This window comes from Impatiens glandulifera, chromosome 1 (genome assembly GCF_907164915.1).
Source record: "Impatiens glandulifera chromosome 1, dImpGla2.1, whole genome shotgun sequence".
Classification (NCBI taxonomy): domain Eukaryota; kingdom Viridiplantae; phylum Streptophyta; class Magnoliopsida; order Ericales; family Balsaminaceae; genus Impatiens; species Impatiens glandulifera.
The window spans coordinates 129,255,822-129,264,134 of NC_061862.1; the positions used below are offsets into that span (position 1 = coordinate 129,255,822).

Below are 8,313 nucleotides of genomic sequence, written 5' to 3' on the forward strand. Positions count from 1 at the left end.
ACGGTATTTTGTTCCCACATCGAGAGATAAAAGAACTGTTCGTAATGCACCGTAATATAAATTAATGGGCCTGGCTAGAGAATTACTTACTTACCTGGACGGGGTCTTTGGGCGATCAAGAAGGTTCATGGCCTAGGTCAGTGACTTTCATTGCACATAGAAAGGGTGCTTACTTAAGATCAGCCCATTGTGGTTGAATCTACGTCATAATTTGTTGCTGAGGGGGCCTGCGTTCGCGCGGCCCCTACCATTCTTTAAGTTCTTAAAGTTTCTCTCTTTTGTTTTTGTTTGTGTTATTCTAATAATGTTAAAATATTTCTAAAATTTATTAGTTTTACCTATTGAACAATACATTTTTATGTTTAATTTATATATTAAATTAAACACAATAATTTTCATAACAATTTAATATGTTGTTACATTTAAAGGAAATTAAATAATTTTTACTCAACCTTCTAAAATATAATAGAGGTTCATTAAAAATATTAATTCTGGAAATTATTACAAAATTATATCAATGTAATTTTCTATTTATTCTTTATTCAATCAATTTAGATTAGAAGTAATATAATAATGAGTTTGTATATTTTATGAGTTAGAAATATATTTTTTATACTTTTATTGCAATTTTTAACTTTAATATCTAGTATTTACTTAATGGTGGTTCTCATTGCAACTAGAGGATCCAATTACCTTCATTTGCTAGACTAAGGCACACATCATGGATTGGCTGAGGGAAACTAGAAGAGTTATAAGTAAATCTAGGTAATTAAGTCAATTAAGTATTTATTTATCTTGTTTAATTTTGAAGAATAACATATTAGGATGAATGATGTATTAAATAAACTCTCACAATCACATAAAACCCACACCACCTACCTACCTACTCTTCATCTTATTTTAAATACAATATTTTAATGTCGCAACAATCTTTGTAGAAGCAATTAAATTTATCAAAACTATTTAAGTCATTAGTAAAAATTGGTTTAAAAAATCCTAACTTTTGTTGTTATAGAGTTTTATGTTTTCTCTAACCTTTAATCTGTTGTGCTTGTAAAAATAAATTACAATTATTTTTGCTATACCTTTTATCTGTTGCTAATAACAACATTTAGTTATATATTACAGTTTTTTTATCTCTTAATCTACCAATTATAATATGCTTCTCTAAACAAATTATAAAAATAAAACAAAAAATACTCGGAAAACAAAAACCTTAACAAATATCTATATTATTCCAATAAGAAAAAAAATAATAGAAAAATAAATATAATTGGTTCCATTAAAACATATTCAAACAAACTCAATCTCTTATTCAGAAAATTTAAGTCAGATGAGTAACTGACACTATTAGATCACTAAGTTGCATTCTCACACAATTTACAGCAAAACACAATTCTAGATTCAAAAGTTTATCTCTAGTTGAGTTCGGTTTCTGGGGAGTTCTTCAAGTAAGCCTATTAAGTGTATAAGCTTTGGAAACTTGGAAGAATTTGTCACAACGATATCTGAAAGATTATAAATAAAAAGTTTATGACAAGTAGCCTTTAATCTATTCACCCAGAATTAAGTGCAAATTTGAAGTTCCTTGGAACCATTTGATATGCAAGCAGCCCCTTCGACGTGTTGTACTTTTAATTCTTATAAACAAGAACTTGTAAATTCAAACTAAGAACTTGATATGTAACTTTACCAACGCTAATAAACCGAAATGGTCCAGTACTCATCTTATCAGCCTTTCTTATAAGTCCAAAGATACGTGACAGTTAATTGCATGCATTGTGAGCATTTGAAGTAACTCATGTCCTATATGAGACACAATCCATAACTACAAGCTTTATGACTAACTCTCAATTGCTTCTACCTTCTAAAGAGTTGAGATTCTGCAAACACAAATTTCCCAGTAAAACAAATTCATAAACCACACAATTGTATCATATTTTCACTCATTCAGAAATCCCATTAACATTGTAAGGTATAGTTACTTGAACCATTGGATTCTATAGATTGAAAGACCATAGTGGATATATGCATTGTTATTGTGGTTTGAACCTCCTAAAATCTAATATTTCATTATTTTATTGTTTTCTCAATTGCACAAAACCTTAAACCTCTTTTAATCACTTCAGGTTTTTCCGGAAGTTTCATCATTGTGGGGGAATCAATTGTCTATAAGAATCGACATCAAACAATCCTACTATAAGTTTATTATCCAACAACAATATAGTTGACTGCAAATTCAAAGAACTTTTACATTAGAACTATTCTTAATTTCATTCTCAGGTAATAACGCAAAAACTGAACTTAAAATCAGAATCGCTGAAGTTCATTTATAACTGTAAAAATAATAACTAACGGTTTATTAAACCGTTAATTAGTTAGTAACTGATTAGTTAGTTTGGTTAATTAGTTAGTATTGAATTTCTATATAAGGGAGACATGTAATGTTTGAATTATAACTTTTAATAATACAATTTCAGTTTACACTTCTTCTTCTTCAAGATTTTAACATGGTATCAGAGCTTCAAGGTTAAAGATCTTGGAAAGTTTTCCGCAACCTCTGTCGTGGCCGGAAGAGCCATTGACAGAGGGTTTTATTCTATATTCTATTAATATTGAAGAAAAGACTACTTTGTTACTGTTTATTTGAAGGCCAAGAAAGTGAAATCACTCTGTTCAAAAATTGCAGTTGGTTCTTGTCTATTTATCTCAAGAAGAAAGACATTATTGGTGTGCGCTGGAGGTTTTTGAATGGCTGAAGAAGAAGAAAGAACAATGACCGTTGCGAATCCAGTTCTTAGCATTACTGGTGTGATAATGAAACTCCTTAACGGGTTGAATTCCGGCTTAAAACTGATGATCGAACACCGGAGCTCGCTTTTACAAGTGAAGGATATCGTACCAGTCGATCTTGACGAAAAGAATCTTTGGCCAAAATATGGGTTTTACGTCAAGGTATCGGATTCATCCCATTCGATCTATGTTAGTCTTCCGTTTGAACAAGATGACCTAGTTCTTAGCAATAAGATTCAACTGGGTCAGTTCATTTACGTTGATCAACTAGATCCTGGTTCCCCTGTTCCAGTTGTGAAAGGTGCAAAACCAATTCCGGGAAGACACCCTTTTATAGGGACTCCTGAACCATTAATGGGTTTGAGAGAAAAAGGTGAAACGAAGATTATGAGTCATTTAAAGAAACCATCTGGTTCGAAAAGAAGTTTATGGAACATTCTTGTTCAATTTCGTCTCCATTGGTGATGAAACCTGTTCCTCTTGATTTTGATCAGTGTACACCGGTGAAGAAGAGTATATTTCCGATGTCTCCATTATTGAGAGGACGCAAAGAAAGAAGCTTGACTGCATCTAGATCGTCTGTAGGCGGTGGGATTTTGTCGAAAATTGTGGAAAGTCCTGGTTTGGTTAGAAAAAGCTGCATCACGCCGTCTATATTGAAATTTCCAAGAAACAACGAATCGAGAATACCAGAAACACATTCAACCCAACAACAACAACAACAGAAAGGAAAGTCTCTAGCCCTTCTCCAATGAAATCAAGATCGGTAGTTGAACCATTGGCTCCATCAATTCCTCAAGATATCAGTAGCTGTAACATGAATTTACCTGGAAAACTGAGTATTCTCGGGAAGGAAGCTGTGCAGCAAAGAGAAACAGCTCAAAGAGCTACACTTCAAGTCCTAAGATACGCCTCCGCCACCGATAATTTAGTCCGATCGCTAAAGTTGTTTTCCAATTTAAGTAAATCGGCTAAAGTGGAATCACCGGCGGTGCAAAATAAAATGATCTATGGTTCAAAATCATCCAGAAGAAGAATAAGAAGAAATCAAAGGAGGAAGAAGATAATGATGCGGTGCAAAATAAAATTAAAGATATGAATACAATGGACCTAAGGCCAGGTTGACACTATATCTGCCTATGATGATGGAGAAAAAAAGGTTTTCAATTCTCTGTTCTAAGTGCAAAGGAAAAGGATTAAAATCAGGTGATTCAATGACGTGTTCTAATTGCCAAGGGGATGGTCCATGATCCAGTAGATGCAACATCCCTGCAATGAATGCAAATTTTGGAAGTTCAATATTATAGACTGATGACGATGGAAATCAAGTTGAAACTGTTGAGGATGATTCTCTTATAAACGCCGAAATAAAGGAGATTTGTCGATACGATTCGTCAATACCAAAAGAAATGCTAAATTGGCTTTCTTTAAAAAAAAACGAAAGCTGCAAAGGTTGAAAGCTGGTGACTAATAAAAAAAGACAATTCATACTGATTGTTGTGGATTGGACTAACGAAGATTGAGCTATCTATATTGGGTAGTTCGAAAAAAAATAGAGCTTGCTGAATTGGGCTTGCTCGGCTGTCTATGTTGGGTAGCTGAAAAAAAATGGAGCTTCCTGAATTGGGTTTGCTCGGCTGTCTATGTTGGGTAGCTAAAAAAAATGGAGTTTCCTGAATTGGGTTTGCTCGGCTGTCTAAATTGGATAGCTAAAAATATTGAAGTTTGCTGAATTGGGTTTACTGAAGACGATGGCTGCATTATCGTAGCTTGATGTTTCATCGACTTGTTTTGTCAAGGTGAAACTTTATTTCTACTACGTTTCTCCTTGAGGGGAGGATGTAAAAATATTAACTAACGGTTTATTAAACCGTTAATTAGTTAATAACTAATTAGTTAGTTTCGTTAATTAGTTTGCATTGAATTCCTATATAAGAGAGACATGTAATGTTTGAATAACAACTTTGATAATACAATTTCAGTTTCCACCTCTCCTTCTTCAAGATTTTAACCACTTTCTCTTTTTTCTTATTTTATATTTATAGTTGTCTTGTTCTATAAATAAATATTTGTTTAAGAAAAGTTTTATTTTACTTTAGCTTTCAGTCCATATTATCCAAACCCAACGTATAAGCTAGACCTAACCTTTATAAATATGATATTATCATACAAAACTATTCATACAAATAAATTATTTTTCACTCTCTAATAAGTATTGTTCAGAAAACCGTTCCAATCATCCACCCGGTTTTTTTGGGCGAACTAGGTCCGACCGTTCCAACCATTTTGAGGCGAACTCGGTCCGACCGGTCCAACCAATGGTTTGATCGGTTAGACTGAATTTTAGTTTTAAAAAAATGAAATTTAAATATATTGGTACTTTTTATTGCTAAAGGGAATAATGTAATCTAATGAAGTGACATAATTATGAAGTTTCTAAGCTTGTCAAAAGTTTATATGGTCTTAAAAAGCAACGAGAAACAAAAAGAATTGAATTCACTAATTATTTTATTAATTTTTGTATCTTCATATCATTTTTTATTGGTTAAACAATCTAATTCTTATATCAATTTTTTTGTTGTTAGTATAGGTAAGAAGTGACATGAATAAAATTGAAAGAGTAAAAATTGACACAAAAAATTATTTTCCTTTAAAAGATTAAGGTGAAGTTAAATTCTTTCTAACATTGAAAATGAACATATGGAAGATTTATTTGTAAAATATCATTGAAGTTGTTTGTAACATCACTAATGCAGTAGCTTTAAATTAGATGAGTAACTAATTCAATATTACATCATTAAGATGCTCAAACAATTTATAGCAAAACACGATTCTAGTTTCACAAATTTATCTCTAGTTGAGTTTGGTTTCTGGAGAGTTCTTCAAGTAAGCCTATAAATTTATGCATTATCTTAGTGTATACAAGTTTTGGAAACTTGACAGAATTTGTCACCACAATATCTGGAAGATTAGAAAGAAAATGTTAAAAGTTTTATGGCAAGTACAAATTTGAAGTTCCTTGGAACCATTTGATATGTGAGAATTCCCTTGGGGGTGTTGTAATTTAAATTCTTATGAACAACAGCAAGAACTTGTAAGAACTGATGTAAAGCAAAATTTACTGAAAATTCAAACAAAGAACTTGTTATGTAACTTTACCAAAGCTAATAAAAAAGAAAAACTTACTTATCAGCCTTTCTTATAAGTACATAGATATGTGACAGTTCACTGCATGCATTGTGGGCATTTTAAGGAACTCCTCATGCTGTAAATTAATAAGTTATGGTGAGTGGTCTATAAATTAAAAAAATAAGTTAGACTTTGTCTCTAATGTTAAATGAAACCATTTTATCAGTAATTTGTTTCCCTAAAATTTTAGAAATACTAAAAAAAGAATTACTAATTGCAGTAAATATTTTGAATTAATTCATGCATGTCTTACTAAAAAGATTTATATTAATTGTACATGCTAACTTTTGGTTGATAATTTTAATCGAAACAAGTATTAGACATTTACAAAATAATATAAGTTTGCGACTCTTATTAATTTTGCACAATGGTTATAACATAATATAAAACCGATATTAAATTTTTTAATATTAGTAATGGAACATAATTTGTTTAAAAAAACTATGACTCTTTTCAAATCTTTACATATTTTACTTTAAAAATAGTATGTTTACTCATCAGAATAAAATAAAGTTTTTGAAAGATAACATATACAGCATATCTCTTAAAAATTGCAAGATCATTTATATTTTAAAGTAATATTCCTTTAAAATTAATTTTGACATTTTTGGATACTAATGTCTACTATTTTTTATCAACCGGTTTATCAACAAAATATTTTAAATAAAAATGTTTATTTTAAATTCTAAAAAAATTAAAAAAACAGATCTTAGTGATACTGATTTTTTTTATTCTTTATTATTATACAAATTATGTTCTCAACAAAACTAAGTTGAAGATTCTTTCATTTTGTGTTTGGGTAATAATAAAATTAAATCAGTCCTACTTAATAAAATAAGTTCATTTTCAAAATTGAGGACGTGAATAAGAAAACTCTATTGCAAAATACCAGAATCCTATCATTAGAATCAAATATCTTTTTCTTAGTTACTATAATATCTTTTGCAAATACTGCACGACTCACTCAATTAACAAGGTAAAGAAACAATTGCATAAAGTTTACCCGGACTCAAACAAAATAGAACTCCGTCGTGAAAAAGGTAGTAGAATTTCATCAAGAAAAAGTACACAAATGTTCTTATTAGTTTCTAAATGAATATTTGAATCTCTCATTAGTTTTTAAATAAATATTTGAATTTGTATATAAATAAGAAAATTTTCCGAGGAGATGGGATTTACTATAGTCAGCAGCTCTCCTTGGAAGTCTGATCGGAATCCTATCAGTTATTCATTATTCTTCTGTTCAACATCTTTCGCTGACTGTTGATCCATTTGCATGTTCATATCCTCAATTCAGGTTTTCCACTTCGAATTTTCTTCGAATTTTCATATGATTTGTGTATTGACGAAAGAATAATATTATCAATTGAATAAAACTCAACTAAAGAAATATCTAAATGCATTTCTATTAAGAAAAAAAATAGAAAGTGTTTTCAATGAGCATTAAAAAGATATATGGAAGATACTTGATGTTGAAACCAGTGAGAGATCATCGCCGCCGGTGAGAGAATTTTACAGAAGAGAAGAGAAGAGAAGAGAAGAGAAGAGAAGAGAAGAGAAGAGAAGAGAAGAATGAGAAACTGGAAAATGGGGAGGGAGAGAGATGTGAAGGAAAAAGGGGTCAGGTGAAAAATGGGTATTGTCTGTTTGTTGAAATTTGAATTCTTACCTAATTTGACAAGAATTCAAAAGGTAATAAATATATTGTTTATAATTCCATCGAATTTTAATTCTAAATCCAATTCCTATATTTAAGTCTTTAAACAAACATCAGAATTGGAATTGACCCCTTCAATTTTAATTCCAATTCCCCCTCACCAAACACACCCTTAGGGTATGTTTGGATGGGTGTAATTGGAATTGGAATTGGAATTCTAATTTCAATTAAATGAGAATTGACATTAAATTACAATTCAATTCCTATGTTTAGGAAAACTATAAAATTGTAATTCAATTCCAATTCTTTTGTTTGGAAGAAATTATTTTATGAACATAATTTTGACAAATAATTAAAATTAACTTTATATAAATAATTTTAAATAAAAATTCTAACAAGAAAAATAATTTATTCAAACAATTTTTTAGCAAGACAATTTTTTTTTTACTAAAAAATAGCATAACATCAAACAAGTTATAATTATATTTTAATAGAAGATTAAAGTCACAAAGAAAAGTTTATAATTTTGTATGCAATAAGTTTCAAGTATCTCCCTACTCATATATGAGGTAAAAACAATCTTGATAACAAAGGAAACACGTAAAAGCCCACAAAATAAGAAATTGAAAATCTCATATCTTGATGATCACTTCTTTATTTGTAACAAAATCCAT

General features: G+C 30.2%; 1 non-coding gene across 1 annotated transcript; it reads left to right on the forward strand.

Annotated features, from left to right (window-relative positions):
* Positions 1-86: 86 nt before the first annotated feature.
* On the forward strand, positions 87-248 carry LOC124922873. The gene has a single exon (XR_007097924.1). It is a non-coding gene; the product is annotated as a U1 spliceosomal RNA (small nuclear RNA).
* Positions 249-8,313: the final 8,065 nt, after the last annotated feature.